The sequence below is a fragment of the Dermacentor albipictus genome, unplaced genomic scaffold (assembly GCF_038994185.2).
Source record: "Dermacentor albipictus isolate Rhodes 1998 colony unplaced genomic scaffold, USDA_Dalb.pri_finalv2 scaffold_12, whole genome shotgun sequence".
Classification (NCBI taxonomy): Eukaryota; Metazoa; Arthropoda; class Arachnida; order Ixodida; family Ixodidae; genus Dermacentor; species Dermacentor albipictus.
The window spans coordinates 5,130,006-5,146,191 of record NW_027225566.1 but is presented as its reverse complement, the minus strand read 5'-3'; the positions used below and the strand labels follow the sequence as shown (position 1 = coordinate 5,146,191).

At 48.8% G+C, this 16,186-nt stretch overlaps 1 pseudogene; it reads right to left on the bottom strand.

Moving 5' to 3' along the window:
- Positions 1 to 3,327: 3,327 nt before the first annotated feature.
- Positions 3,328 to 15,183, bottom strand: LOC135914168 (uncharacterized; annotated as a pseudogene).
- Between the last annotated feature and the right edge of the window lie 1,003 nt (positions 15,184 to 16,186).

Here is a 16,186-nt window from a genome sequence, read left to right as displayed (position 1 = left end):
AAGAGCAAAAGCAGTGTCAGTATCCAACTGAAATGACACAGCGAGTCGACATTGCCTTGTCATCAGGGTAAACTACAGGAATGCCAAAATGTGTCATGCCTAGTTGTGTCTTTAGTCTCGCGTTTGCTGCCTTGCATGACACGGTGTTCACCACTTGCCTTCCGAACTGCATAGTCACACTCTGTAGTCGTGATGATCATGACCACGGTTTCGTTAGCAGCGGTCAATTGCGGCAAGTAGTAATTTCATTGTGACTTGACGCAATGCACACAGTCTCACTAACATGGTGGCTATCGAGGATAGTGATTGTACTGTGTCCCGCACGCTGGCATCCAATCAGCCAGTTACATTGAGATTGTTGAACTATCTGTTACGGCCAGCTCAATGGTGAAAAAATGATCGGCATGGACCCGTGGTAGTGAATAGCATGTCTGTGATAAAGATGCGGCCAAGTCTTGTGCTATGACTGCGCTGCAAAGAAGTACTTCATCAAGGCTCTTGCCGCTGCGAGCAGTATAATTAGTCGCGAAATGACGTTTGCAGTTCCCGCACTGCTTATGTGTGAAACAGAAACAGGATTTGTGGATTAATTCAGTATAAAAGTGTGTTTGTGTGAACATTTGTTTTATTTTCATAGCCTTAATATTTCAACATTCCGTTCATTCAGAATTTTGTTCCAGTCCTGGGAAATTTCAATGAATGAGCTTTTACTTTATACTCCACTTTTTTCACCGCATGTGTAATTTGAGCTCACTGAATTACTGCAGGAACGTTTTTCAGCTTCAAGGGTAAGACTGCTAGCTCTGGGACAAAGCAGCTCCTTAAGAATGCAAGAAGTTTTACTGTGGTTTTCTACTGTTCCCATCTGCTTCCGAAAATTTTTTTCTGAAGTCTAAAGAAAAACTAGTATGTTCCATACACAAGGTGCTTGTTGCTCACTGTGGGATTAAATGTGGTGAATCCTCTGAGCGAGAATTGTTGTCCCTGGGCTATTATCAGTGAAGCTCCATTGACTAGGGCTTTCCTACAGTCAGGGCGTAAACTTTGAACCTTTTGCATATATCTTGGGTTTATCCTTGAGTGCCATCACTGTGCCTGACAACCTACTTTTCCTTAATAACTGTTACCTTTTTTATCCATAATTTCAGGAAAAGATACTTTTTCTGAGAGCACATATGCTATTTTTGTATTTGAGTAACTAATCTCTTGCAAATTTTATCTTTCGTATGTTCACATTGGAAATGGGTTATTTATTTGTGCTAGTAAATGGACGTGGGCAAACGAAGCCAAAACGGACAGCACGTTTGCCAGGGAGATTGCCCGATGATTATGGTAGGCACATGAGGCCGTGTCTCGGCTTCCACGGCACAGCTGAAGATAATGTAAAATTGAGTGTGGAATAAATTCTTGCTTTCATTATGCTAGCAGCACACCAAAAGGCTGCTCCAGTGATGATGTGCATGCTGCATGCATATATGTAGATGTATATACTGTGTTGGTGCTATCTTTTTGCATGTGTGGAAGCAGCTAGAACTGCTGCAGTTAAGGTGTGAGGATTAGATCGGCGAGGTGCGAAAATCACAACCTGCTCTACTGCTTGGGCTAAGCGTGATGGGGACTGCACATGTTGCAATCTAGGCAGGCTTTAGTAAACTCAGTTGCTGTGCCTTGTTGCAGTTCATTTTTGTAGTGCTAGGCATGTTGTTATTAATGCTTGGAAAGAGTGCTGCATTCACTCAAATGAATTAAGCTTTCAGTAAGAAATTTGTTGCCTGGAAGCTGATGAGCATCAGTAGTGTAACTGCTGTGGTGTCACAGTGAATGTAAAAGAAGTGACATAGGCAGCAATATATACGTAATAAGGTGATCATGACAGAGCAGAGAGTAAGCAGAAAATTATCTCATGATTGTGCATTTTTGCATAAGAAAGTAGAGAAGGGGCGTAATGTGAATCTGCGGTTTTCTGCACACAGAATGCTTTATGGCTTCTGTAGCCATTTGGTAACCAATTCGCACACACACATAGATAACTACATACTAATTTTCTAGAGGGTCAGGGAGAGCAGAGTAGGAGCTGCCACGTCCCCAACGGTCATATAGTTTGGGTGGCCCAGAAAAGGGCGGTTTAGTGTTCCATGCTGCAGCTTGTCACAGGTGAAGTGCACTTCAACAAGTAGAAACTGGAGGTATCTAAGCCCAAGTACAGTTTCAGCAAGTTAGGTGCAGGCTCAGCTGGATTCTGTGTTGCAGAACTGGATGGCTCGGGTGCTCTGCTGGGTCAATCAAAATCCAAGTCGTGGAGGTTCTGATGTGCCCAAGTGAGAGCGGTGACTTCTCAAGAGACATGGCAGTATGAGCCTGATGTGGTGAAATCACATTAGATGCAAAAATGAAAGCTGGGGCTGAACCTTTGAGGCTTGAAATGCAATTTGTCCGGGTTGTACAGTTATCAGCATGCTTAAGTGCTTGAACGGCATGCTTAAGTCTGCTTGGGCGACATTTACCGGTAACACCTGGCTCTAGATACCTTACATCTGAGAAGACGCTGCTACACTGATATGATGGACTTTCTGATCGTCTGCTGCTTCCCCGGCTTCTGAGGCAAAAGTGGTGCTATGCAAGTGCAGTCCTCAAAGGGGGAGCTTGCAGCTCTGTCATTGGACCGGGTCTTGCACTGCTGCACTGATCACTGCTGCCTTTATCTCTTTCACTTCACTGGCCACTGTGGCTTCGGTAACTGTAGCGTGTGAAGGTGCCATGGAACAAAAGTCAAGATAACACATCCTGGCATGTGCTGATGAAAGTTTTGCCATGTGTTATCTCTACTTTTGCTCAGTGGCAATGCAGTGCCTTCAGGAAATTGCAGCTGTGGTAGACTCGAAGGCCCGTGAGGAGAAAGATTAGGGAAGTACCATCAGTGCAGCAGTCCATAGACAGTTGTAAGCTACCCCGAATCCAGTGTTACCACCAAAGGCCACCTGTGCAGGTCAAAGGATGCCATTCAAACACTCTGAACAATAGTGCTAATGACTGTATTAGTGACAAGATGCTTGAAGCAGATAGCTTGAACATCGCTTGAATAGGTAATTCGCGACAATGACAATAGAAAAATCAAGGACATGTTCGAGCACATAAAAAATGAAAAGAGGTGCAGACACAAAAGATCAACTTTTCTTTGAAAATATCTTTGTCTTTGAATTCCAACTAGCCCAACTGTCGGCCTCATATAGAATAGACATTGTGGCCATTGGAGGCATAGAAATATGGCAGTAAGATGACTGACTATGGCAGTTTGGGTTAATATAAGTCCATCGACCACTGGCAGCTTCAGTGAAAGTGCAAAAGATGAACAACAACATGCCCTTGCTTGTAGTTAAGCCTCAGGCACTGAGCAGCATTCCGGAGGTCATCAAGAGGCCAGACCTTACTTTTATTACTGAAGGTGTTTCAGCGCCTAATATTCAACTGAGCCGACTTGAGTGGAAGTTTGAAAAAGTCCCTGGCATGTGGTAGAATCCCACCCTCGAAGTGGTGTCCCATTATTTCCAGAACAACCAAAGGAGCACTGTCAATCAGGAAGCAGTCTCCAGGCTTCGCATGTTGCAGTTTCTTCTCGACTTGGTTATTGGACGAGTGCCTCAGTTCGCAGATTCTCCTACATAGCTGTGATAGTGGCTTGTTGGAGGATCGCAGCAACTTCTTCATTCGTCCAGGGTAGATTTCAAAAGGGAATGTACTAAAGTGATCCAATGGGCCATCGTCCCGGCACTGGTCAGCAAGATGAATTAGTGAGTGCACATTGTACACAAGCTGGTTTTTTCCCTACAGCTCACTAAACTCTTGAACAAAGTACCTCAGCACATCTTTGGCAATATCATTGTATTCACAGTAGTACTGAGGTGATGCTAAAATTCTGATAGCTACATGAAACATTATAAAATGTTTGTATGTGGGAGGCAGAAGAGGCTTTAGGACAACAGGACCCACATAAAGGAGGAATGTCCGAACCTCTGTTGCCTTCCAAAGATCACGTTCTGTACCCCTTGGCTTTCGCTGGAAATATGTTGGAAATGCTTTGGATGCCTCTCGCAGGCTTTCATTTAGTTGGCAATGATACAGTCTGCTCAGTCTATTACTGTGTCCTTGGCATACGCAATTCTTTAAGAGTCGTCGCATGACTCCCAGGCAAACGAGGTGCATGTATTCAGATGGGAAAAATGCAATCATGTCGACATTAAGCGATAGGAATGGTGAAAAACCAGAATGGTGGCGCTTGTTCTCTTGAGATCGAAATGATGCATTCGTTCGTGTTGGTGCGTGCAGTTTGGGAAATGTGACCCTGTTTTCAATGTGCCGCCCTTTTTGGTTGCATCGCTCACACGCATGGTAGCCAGTTTGGCCAACAATACATTTCACGTAGCTCCTTGCTGGAGCATCGCACACCATGGCTCCAATGCTCACCTCTACTCGAACATCTGTGCTTAACCGTTCAGACGCAAGCTCCGAGACCTCTCGCACAAGTGGCTCTAGATAACCCTACAGAGATGGTGGCTTCCCCGCACCACAATACACACTTACAACAAATGGTGGGGATGCCCCCACATTTGTAATGCGGCACAAAATGGGCCAAAAGGCAAGCTGGCTACTTCTGTACACAGGGACTCCATCGATGTTGCCCTGTAGCTTCAGTTCACTTGGAACTACTTGCCCCGGCGGCAACGCTTGACAAATTGCTGCTGCAAGGCCAAAGTGCACAAAAGACCCATATTGCTCCACCTGAGCTCTGTGCTCAGTTCTCAAAACTGTCCTAGCATCCTTTGGAAGGTCAGAGAAGCCTCTTCGACGGCAGAAATCGAGGACATTGTTAATGCATGCATGAGTCATGTTATGTTTGGAAGCAATGACAGCAAACACTTCACTTGCTGTCATTTCTTCAGGAGATACACGAGACAGCGCTGCGCTACAAGTGAGCGCTATTCTCTCATCTGGCCCCGTGCAGCTGTCTGAAGCACAAAGTCATCAGACTCATCCGAAGATTTGCTACGTTGGAGACTACCTTTGTCACTTGAGCTACTATCAGAGTCGCTGTGCTCACGTGAAGACATTACCACAATTTCTGATTGGAATTCTTCAACAAAAGGTTCGCCTTGTCCGCAGACGCTGTTGACTAAGGCTTCGCTTCGCGACTGCTCTTTCAACAGCTTGAGCGGAGGCTCACCCCCGTCGTCCGTCGAAATTGAACTTCCTGATTGCCTGCTGCTTCCCAGCTTCGGAGGTGAAAGTGGCGCTACGCGAGCACTGTCCGTAAAGGTGGTGCTTGCAGCTCTGTCGTTGGACAGGGAAACCGATGAAGGCCCAGCAACAAGCCGCGCGAGTCCGAGTTCATTCAGTATATTGTCGTATTCCTTTCTTACGACACTACATTTTCTCCACTTGGGAGACATGGTGTGCGAAAGAGACGAGTCAGAAGCCCAAGCCGCAATGCTGCAACCCGTGCCAAAAAACGCAAAACGACAGCGAGGCGAAGGCGCGCACAGCAACAGCGCAGTGGGGCAGTCAGTCACTCACAGCAAGGAGCAGCCGAGCAGCTAGCACATGAACCAAATAGAATCGAACGGACCTTCGTCCGTTCGTGTTAAAGGTCCGTTTGATTCACTCGCACCACTGTGAACCAGTTCACATCGATTCGCGAGAAGTTCGAAGCTCCATTTCTGCGGTGCAGGCACAGCGCGACACTCGAAACGAATTACAAGGTGCAGACGTGGTGCAGGCGTTCTGTCCAACTAATGTGCACAAAGTGCGTAAGTTTGAAAGGTCCTGAACTTCTGGTATGATCAGCTTCTGACGCGTTCATACAGCCGCGCTTGTGTAGACACGGCAGATGCACGTATGCGGGCTTTTAACGGCGCTTGCGCATATGGGCTATGCGCCGCTGCTTCGCACCTGTACGTCTGCACGAAGCCGGCGCCTACAATAGAGAGCGTAGAGAGGGCGCAATATAATCGCGAATCAGCTGTGCGCTTTTTCTGCACCTTTTGTAACGAATGCAGAGGTGCAGCACTTCGTGAACTGGTGCAGATGAATCGAACGTACCATAGGTGCGCTCGATTCACCTACATCACCTATGAACCGTGGCGAAGCCGCCACGGAAAGCTGGATTGTGGATCGGATTAGTAGTAAGTAAGTAAGTAAGTTTATTTTCCAGGTTCAACTGAAGGGTTTTCTGGCAAAAAGCTGCATGAGCAGCTTGACTATGTCCAGAAAACCCCTACAAGCAGTAGCACACGAGTGGTATAGAAATCAGACACACATACAATAGTTAGAGTCAATAAAGAGAAAACATTCACCAGTTATACATACAGAGTGCAACAATCTATTGCAAAAAAAATTAAACAATAAAATTGAAAATAGAGACGCTCAAATGGGCATACAAATGTTCAGAGTGAAATAGGAATATTCAAGCAAAGCAAAAAGAACATAAAAATCACATTTAAACAAAATATTTCCGCAGCTCAGCTTTAGTGTATCCTATTGTGTGTTTATATGTGTTAAGAACATGGGGCAGGTTGTAAGACATTTGTAATTTATAGTTAGTACGAAAACGTGGTATATTCCAAGTATTAATAGTTCTTGTGTGTATGTTAGCATGACGCATGTCCAAAGAAGCTAGACTCGAATAAAGATTGGCAATGGATGCCGTCGAAAAATACATTTTTTGTAACAACTTAAAGTGATACAAATGGTTGACCCGGACAATGTTATGTGTTTCAAAAGCATACTTGGAGGTAGTTGTATTATCAATATTGGCGATTATTCGAACAATTTTCTTTTGCAGTACGAGAATCTTATTTATGTTAGTTTTGGTCATTGTGGCCCATACTAAATTGCAGTAGTTAAGGTGAGAAAAGAAAAGTGCGTAATAAACTTGTAATTTACATTTTAAAGGTAAATGTTCACGACATCGCGATAGAACCCCGCAGACGGAAGAGAGTTTCTTGCAGACAAAGTCAGCATGGGCATCCCAGTTTAAATAGCAGGAAAAATGTACTCCAATTATTTTGTGCACTTCAACTATTTCTATCTGGTGATCTTCAAAGTGAAGCATGCAATGCGGTACTATCGGTTTGTTTCTTGCGCGAAATATTATAGCCTTGGACTTTGTAGGATTAATTCTGAACTTATTTATCCTTGACCACCTAGACAATTTAATCAGTAGGTCATTACATTTCACCATTAAATCATTAAGGTTAGGGCCTGAAAGAAGTAGTGTGCTATCATCCGCGTATATTACAAAATCAATGGAAGTATCGATGCTTACAATATCATTTATGTACGTATTGAATAATAGGGGTCCCAATATGCTCCCTTGTGGGACACCACAACTCATAGGCAAAAGAGATGAAAATTTATTATCTAAACACACCGACTGGCTTCTGTTTTCGAGATATCCTTCATGCAATGTGAGTGGTCTACCACGGATTCCGTAAATTTTAAGTTTGTTAACAAGAATCGTGTGATTTAAGCAGTCAAAAGCTTTACTAAAATCAAGGAAAAGGCCCATCGTATACAAATTATTAATAATATTAATCAAAATTATTTCCTTCATTGTTAATAACGCTGTTTCTGTAGATTTACCAGTTCTGAAACCAAATTGTGACTCAGATATTACTTTATGTTTGTCAAAAAACTTACTTAGTCTTGAAGAAATGACTTTTTCCAGACCTTTGGAAAACACAGGGAGTACTGAAATCGGTCTATAATTTGTTGGTACGTTTTGGTCACCCCCTTTAAAAATTACTGATACTTTTGCAGTTTTCATTGCATTGGGAAAAACTCCGCGCTCAAATGCAAGATTGTAGATGTGTGAAATCAAGGGACAAATTATGGGTAGCACATATTTCAATGGTTTAATCTGCATACTGTTGATATCTAAGGCTTTACTGTTACTAATTCCCATGTACACGTTATAAACTTCATTTGCATCAGTAGGTTCGAGAAATATAGTGTCACTAAGCTGGCTAGGATAAGTGGTGATTGTATTGTCGCTGAGGTCTTGAGATGATACGTTATTAAGAAAATGCTTGTTAAAGTATTCTGCTAGTGCCCTCCCTTTTATTATGTTGCCATTTACTAGCATAGATATTGTGACAGAGTTACTCGCACGGCGACCTAGGACATCATTTAAAACTTTCCACGCAATATCTGGTCTCCTTGAACTGACGTTACAAAATAGCTCCTGATAATATGATGTCTTTGCTTTCCGTAGCTCACAGTTTAATCGGTTTCTGAACTTTTTAAAGTGAAGGAGTGTATCCTCTGCACGTGTTCGAAGGAACGTTTGATAGAGACGATTTTTTTTCCTTTATCATTTTGAAAAGCTATTTTGTTATCCATGGTTTTCTTATCTTTTTCGTATTTTTCGTGTAGGTTTCGAGCGGAAACTGCTTGGAATAGAAACGAAGGAAATGATGAAAAAAAAGGTCGTACGCATCATTGACATCACTTTTCTGAAGCACACAGGACCAGTCGAAGTTCATAATGTCGTGCTTAAACGCTTCCAAAGAGGCATCAGTTATGCGCTGCACAGTAACAGATTCTTTAACAGTATTTCGATTAGCATGCTCATGCCGAAAAACGATGAACACCGGACAGTGATCGCTCACGTCAGAAGCGATTGTACCAGCAGAGAGCACACTCGTTTCAATGTTCGTAATTATTAGATCTAGCGCCGACGCAGTAGCGCATGTGACACGTGTTGCTGTTTCTATTAAGTTGACAAAACCACAGGAGAGAATCTTCATGTTGAAATCATGTACAGTAGCGTTATGGTCTAGAATATTAATATTAAAATCACCACTGCACAAAATGGAACATTTGTTTAGTGACGCATATTCTAGAATGTGGTCAAAATAATCCGTAAAATGTTTCATGTTACCATTTGGGGGGCGGTATACCACTGAAATGATTTGATTTCGATTTTGTATGGTTAGAACTTCATAATCATCGGTAACGTCACTAAGGTTAGGCAGAATGTGGCACCTTTTGCACGCGAGAGTATAGATAGTAACACCGCCACCGCGTTTGTTAAATCTGTTAAGGAAAAACATTTCGTAACCAGGCAGCTGTAGCATCTTGCTATCAGATTGATACCACGTTTCGGTGAGCATGAAAACCGTAAATTCGAAAGAGAATTGTTTTAGAAGTAGAACGATTTCGTCTGCCTTGTTGCCTACCGAGCGGGCGTTAAGGTGCAAAGCGGTTTCACAGTTTGGGTCTATTATCTTCACCTGTTGTGGTAGGGCTAATTCGTGATAAGTCATTTTTGTTTGTTTGTTTTGTAATCAAAGAGCAGAATGACGACAGATTTCAATTGCCAGGTGAGCTATGATCATCACCTATTACTGGCTCTGCACGACTGCTTTCCAGCGAGAAGAGCTTGACAAGGTCTCTCTCGCTGGCTATTGGCACAACCGCTGAGCCATCGGATTGCCTCATGAAAATCTTTCTATTCTGTGACCACACAGACTTCCAGTGATGCTCATACTTTTTTTTAACAGCGAAAGCAAGCAGTTTTTTTGTGCTGGGCAGAGGTGCTCATTGACGTATACAGGATCAGAATTTTCCAGTCCAATGTCAGCGTTTTTCAGCCTCATCTTCTTGGCTTTCTGCAGGACAGTATCACGTTTGGCTCGAGACCGGATTGGATTGGAAGAACTTTAATAAAAGTCCTTCAGGACGCACGTCAGCGCGCAGTGGGCGTCTCCCACGCAGGGACCGACAGGGAGTACCTGGCGGCCGCTGCGCGAGCCTGCTGGACGGCCCATTGCTGGTCTTGTAGGAGCGGGCTTCTTAGGGTCTTCTCCCACCTGTCGGAGGTAGAGTCGGGCGGAGCGTTTCTGCACTCCCAGAGCACGTGTGCGAGTGTCGCCGTGACCCCGCACGAGGGGCACGCATCGTCTGGGTAGACGTCCGGGTAGATTATGTGTAAGGTGGCCGGGTTTGGATAGGTATCCGTCTGTAATAAGCGTAGCTTGAGCGCCTGCGGCCTGTTTAGTTTGGGGTGCGGGGGCGGAAAGAGACGTCGTCCGAAGGAAAAGTGTTTGGTTATTTCATTGTAGGTTATTGGGGCATCCCTGTTCGCCTCCAACTCATCGAGACGTAGTTGCCCGGGGGTGACGGCGCGGTCGGTAAGCGCGCGCGCAGCGTCGTGGGCTGTCTCGTTGAGGTTGGGCGGGGCGCCCGGAATCCGACCCAGGTGGGCGGGAAACCAGATGACGGTGTGGTGTTTGAGGGTGCTTGGATCAGCGCCGCGGAGGATGCGTAACGCCTTGACGGAGACGACTCCTCTCTCGAACGCTTTGATGGCTGGTCTCGAGTCGCTGAATATTGTTGTTCGCTTATCGTCGAGCATTGCCAGGGCTATTGCCACTTGCTCCGCCACCTCGGGATCACGTGTGCGTACCGTGGCGGCGTTTAAAGTTCGTTGCGAGGACGAGACCGCTACCGCGGCGAAGGCTCGGTTGCAGCGGTAGGCGGCGGCGTCCACGAAAGCGACGTCGTCCGCTTTCTTGTTTACTCGTTTGAGGAACGCGGTGGCCCGGGCTTGGCGCCTGCCTCAATTGTGCTCCGGATGGACCTTTCGCGGAATGGGTGCGATCGTGATCAGGTCGCGGAGTTCGCGGGGAATCGGCGTAAGCTCCGGTGGATCCTGGGTGTTCAGTGGGAAGTACCCGAGCTCGCGCAAGATGTGACGGCCGGTCTTCGTCATCGTCAGTCGTATCATCTGCGCTCTCTCCTGAGCCTCAGCGATCTCTTCGAGGGTATTGCGCACCCCGAGCTCGAGGAGTCGATACGTCGGCGTCGTGATCGGGAGCCCAAGGGCCCGCTTCACTACCTTTCGGATTAGTGTATTGAGCTTGACATAGGACGAACGCGTGTACGAGACGCAGCAGATTGTCCTCTTTGAGACCGTGGTGACGGTTGGCCACCCTGCGTACAAGTCGTATTGCGTTCTCCGTCTTTGTCGTCAGCTTGTGGACCGTTTGGATGTTGGATCCGCCTGCCTCGATAATCATTCCCAGTACTCGGATGGAGTCAACCCTGGGGATTGGGCGACCGTCTCTCGTGCGGACAGGAATGTTGCGCTCGGTCGGTGGTTTCCATCCGTTAGGCCTTTTGCCTCGTCGTTTTGGGTTGTACAACAACAACTCCGATTTGGCGGAGGAGCACTTGAGGCCCGTGTTGTCGAGGTAGGATTCAGCAGTTTCGACTGCCTCCTGCAAAGCGGATTCGATGAAGCCATCCGACCCCGCGGAGCACCAAATGGTGATGTCGTCCGCGTATACCGTATGGTTGAGGCCTTGTATCTTCGACAGGCGTTCGGAGAGCCCAATCATCACCAGGTTGAACAGCGTCGGCGAGAGGACGGAGCCCTGGGGGGTGCCACGCTCTCCGAGCTCGACTTCTTCTGACGTGAGGTCTCCGACACGGAGCACGGCCTTGCGACGGGTTAGGAAGGAGCGGACGAACTCGTAGAACCGGCGCCCGAGCCCTAAGGCCGTGATCGCCTTTAGTATTGCCGAGTGCTGGATGTTATCAAAAGCCTTCTCCAGGTCAAGGCCAAGTATGGCGCGGGTGCTCCAAGTAGCCCCGGCGTCTATGATTTGGTGTTTCAGGAGAAGCATCGTATCCTGAGTCGAGAGACCGGGTCGGAAGCCGATCATGTGGTGTGTGTAACAGCCCTGGTCCTCGAGATACCGGCCGACTCTGTTGAGTACGACATGCTCGGCCACCTTACCCACGCACAACGTTAGCGAGATGGGGCGAAGGTTATCAACGCCAGGCGCCTTGCCCGGTTTCGGAATGAGGATCGTCTGGGCTAGTTTCCAGGCATCAGGTAACTCGCCCCGCCCTCACACGTCATTGATGGCGTCCGTGAGGTACACGACCGAGGGGTCGTCTAAGTTCCGCAGGAGCTTGTTGGTTATGCCATCGGGGCCTGGGGCGGAACGGCCGTTTAGTTCATGGAGAGCCCGACGTATCTCTTCGACGGAAAAATCGGCGTCTAGGAGACTGTTGTCGGTACCGGTGTAATCGGGATATAGGGTCGGCGGGCCTTTGGGTATCGGCAGGTACTTATGCACAAGCGTCTTGACGATGTCATCCAGCGAAGCGGTGCCTTTGGCCTGGTGAAGGACTTTGGTGAGCCAGTGGCGCTGGTTTGTGCGGGAGTTGGTGTCGTCGAGCAGGTGTTTGAGGAGGTTCCACGTCTTCCCGTTGCGGACCTGTCCGTCGACGGAGTTAGACACCTCGTCCCATTGCTGTTTGGATAGAGTGCTGCAGTGTTCCATTATGGTCTGGTTCAGTTGTGCAATTCGTTTGCGGAGCCTGCGGTTGAGACGCTGGCTCTTCCATCGTGTCATTAGAGACTGTTTGGCTTCGAGCAAGTGGGCGAGGCGGCTGTCCATCTTCTCGGTTGGCATATCCGTGCTAAATGTTTTCGTGGCCTTAACGACGTCGGCCTTGAGCTGAGCCGTCCACGTCTCGAGGTTCGGGGCAGTGTCTGGAGGGAGTCGTGAGGCGCGAGTCTTGCGAAAGAAGTCCCAGTCGACCCACGTGTACGACTTGGGCTTCCCTGACGATGCTGGGTAAGTGCACGGCCAGTATGAGATGGTCGCTGCCAAGATCCTCCGCAAGATTGGACCAGCGGGCATCGGCTGTGTTCTTCACGAAGCAGAGATCTGGAGTGGTGTCTCTGTGCGTGGATGTGCCGATACGGGTAGGGAACGCCTTGTCTGTCACTAGGGTGAGATTGAGCTCGTTCGCATGCTGCCACAGCGCGGTGCCCTTGGGGGTGTCATATACGTAACCCCAGGTGCGATGCGCAGCGTTGAAGTCGCCAGCAATGACGACCGGGTTTGAGCCAGCAAGACGTATGGCTCTCTGGAAGAGGCGTCGGAAACGGTGACTCGTTTGTCTGGGGCTGCTGTACACGTTGAGTATGTACACACTTTGCCGGGACGCGTCGCTTGGGAGAATCTCCGTCATGACGTTGTCCACCTCGGACGTGCCGAGGTCATGCGCGAGGCAGGTGAGCTTTTTAGAGACCAACGTGGCGGTACCACGTCCTCCCGCGAGGCCTGGTAACCACTGGTAACCGGTAAACGTGGCGGTGTGTGTTAAAGTTTCTTGCAGAAGGATTACGTGGGGCTTGGCATCGTGACTACGTAGGTATTGCTGCAGGGAGGCTTTCCGCGTAGTGAAACTCCTGCAGTTCCACTGCCAGATGGGGAACGCTTCATCTCGCCTGGCCATCTTAATGCTTGTGGGGGTCGGCCCGGGCGCTTGACGGTTGGAAGGGGGCCGCGTGTGTGGGTGGATTGAGCGTGGGGTGTTGTGTCGAGACCGGCTTAGCAGCGGCAATGGCGGGGGCTACGACGTTTTCGAGATAATGTTCGACTGTCCCCAACCGATTACCGTGGGCCGCGAGGGTTGACTGTACGCGGGCCATATTCTCTCCGAGAAAGCAGAGGCTCTCTTTAATTGCCGACAGCGTACTTTTAATCTCTTCTAACTCGGGTTTCAGTTCTGGTATGGCGCGAGCTACGGCGCGTTTCTTGGGCGCGCTCTCGCCGTCCGCGCTATCAGCGCTAACAGGGTGTGGCGGTGGTGACGGTGCTACTGCCTTCGCAGCGTTGTCGGCGGCGGGCATAATGGCTGCGCGCGCGCTCCTGTCGTTCTGTAGTTCGGCAATCGCGGCCGTAAGTTTGAGGATTGTCTCTTTCATAGCGGCGTTTTCGCGTTTGAGTAACGCTATCTCGGATGTGTTGGTGTCTGTAACGTGCTCTGGGAGTGAGCCCGACCCTACCTGTGATGTGGTGTCGTTTCTTCTTCCCCGGACGACATCTGTCCAGGTGAGGGAACCTCGTTTCTTGTTGCTTGTTGGTGGTGCCGGTGAGCTTGGCACTCGTTGACAAGAGGGCCCGGAGCGGGATCCAGAACGGGACCCGGGCCCGGACTTGGAGCGAGAAATGGAGCGGACCGAGATGCGCCGCGCGGCGCACCGCGGGAGCGGGTCCGTGGTCGGCTCCGGGATGTCGATGCCCACCTGGAGCGGCTCCGGGATCGGCCCCTGGATCTGGAGTGGGATCGGTCGTTGTCAGCGGCCCGGGCACTTCCAGGGAGTTGCGGGTAGGCGTCTTCGGTGGTAGCGATGGCGGACTTGGGCATCGTAGTGCAGTCGTCACCGTTCCTCGTCGAGCGTGCTCTCTCCCATCGCCGTCGACGGACCACGTATGGCATGTGGTAGCGTTCCTTGCAGGCTTTGTCGGCGGTGAGATGGGGGCCACCGCATAGCTTACATTTGGGTGCACAGTGGTGCTCCCGAGTGGGGTTTGGGGCACCACAGCCTCGGCAAATAACGTCCCCAGGGTTTGGGCACACGTCCGCACGGTGGCCGAGCCGACCACAGGCGTAACATATGTCGACCTGCCTGCGGTACAGCGTGCAGTGCATGAGGACCGAGCCATAGCGCACGAAATGGGGCACTCGATGGCCGTCGAATGCCACGATTGCTGCGGTGGTAGTGCCTATGCGCTTGACGGCCAATGCCAGTGGATTTCTGTCATTGACGATTTTCGTGTCAATGTCCGTCGGCCCATCTTCCACGGGGACCCCGCGGATGACTCCCTTACAAGTGGACTGCGGTGCCGCTTCGTAGGCGCTGACCTCGTGGGTGACGCCTTGGATGCAAATTTGCTTTACTCGCGCGTAGCGGTTAGCATTTTCTCTGAGCGGAGTGCTTGCCACTAAGATATTATGTTTGTTGTTGGGGCAAAGCGTGTCCGAGTGTTGTTGTGCCGGGCTGAGGCCAGCCGAGGCGGCAATGGCGTTGGCAACCACCGCAGGGCCAACCTTTGCTATGTTAAGTCCCCCACGAGGCCTTATAATAATGCGGATGTCATCTTTTGGCAACGGCGGCATTCTGCTCGCGCGGATGATGGTGTTTTTAACGCTTTCACGGCCGCGGGTCTCAGTTCCTCCACGTTTCAGCACGCCATATGGCGGAGTATGGTTAACGCTCTCACGTTTGGCTGCGGCGCGGCGAGACGTGGCAGTCTGCCAGCCTTGATCCGGGGTGATGTCCGCCAAGGCAATGTCCTCCCCAGCCACTTGGTATTCCATGTCTGAGCACAATAATTGTAGCCCATGCAGCGGCGGCGACGTCGTGGAAGAGAGAGCAACGCGTCAGAAGCGTCGCCGCGCTCGACACTTCGGATTAGAAGCTCCCCTCGTTAGGGCTAGCGAGGCGGCGGCCGGGTGACGATGGCAAAACCGCTGTAGATGGTAGAGATAAACACTCACAGTGTCCAGGAAAGTGTCCACAGGGTCCGTGCAACTTCACAAAGCCGTGTTGCACAAATATTTCCTTGAAATCGTGAAAAATCGCCACGAAAACATTGGTAGAAACAAGAGCCGAAGAGAATTCGTCCGCGCACTCCGGCGTCTTCCTCGAGACCGGAACTCAACTATAATATTTGACTTATCTGCTTTTCGTGTTGGTACCCGATGACAGGACTCAATGTCACATTCTTGAATTGACTCACTGATTGTATTTCATATCTTTGAGACGATGTCAACCATAGATTCGCTGTCACTTTTGACGACTCCTTGTATTTCAAGGTTCGCCCTTCTTGAATATTGCTCGGACAGAACAAGTCGCTTGTCCAAATCGAGCACCTTTCTTTCCAGACTGGTGTGCATTGATCGAAGCGTCTCATTTTCAGCAGCAAGGTCGTTGCTTTTAGCGATTTCCACGTTTAGTCTTCCCTCAAGCTCTTTAATGGAGTCATGTGCAAACTCGAGGCTTTTAACTAAGCCTTGCTTTTCACTCTTTAGTTCTCGAATCTCATTTCGCATTTCCCGCTCTATCTTTTCATAAAATAGCTTGATTTCAGCTTTGGTTTGTTCTTTGAGCTTGGTGAAATCAGCTTTGAAATCCTCTTTCATTCTTGCCACTTCCTTGCCAGTCATTTTAGAACTTGTGTCCTCTCCCCCCACAGCCAAAGAAACACACTCAATAAGTTGGTGAACAAAATAGCAAAAGTTGGCGAAACACTTGGCAACAACGACAAGCGACTAATAGCAAAGCGTATGATGAATGGGTTCTTTGCACTAACCTGCGATG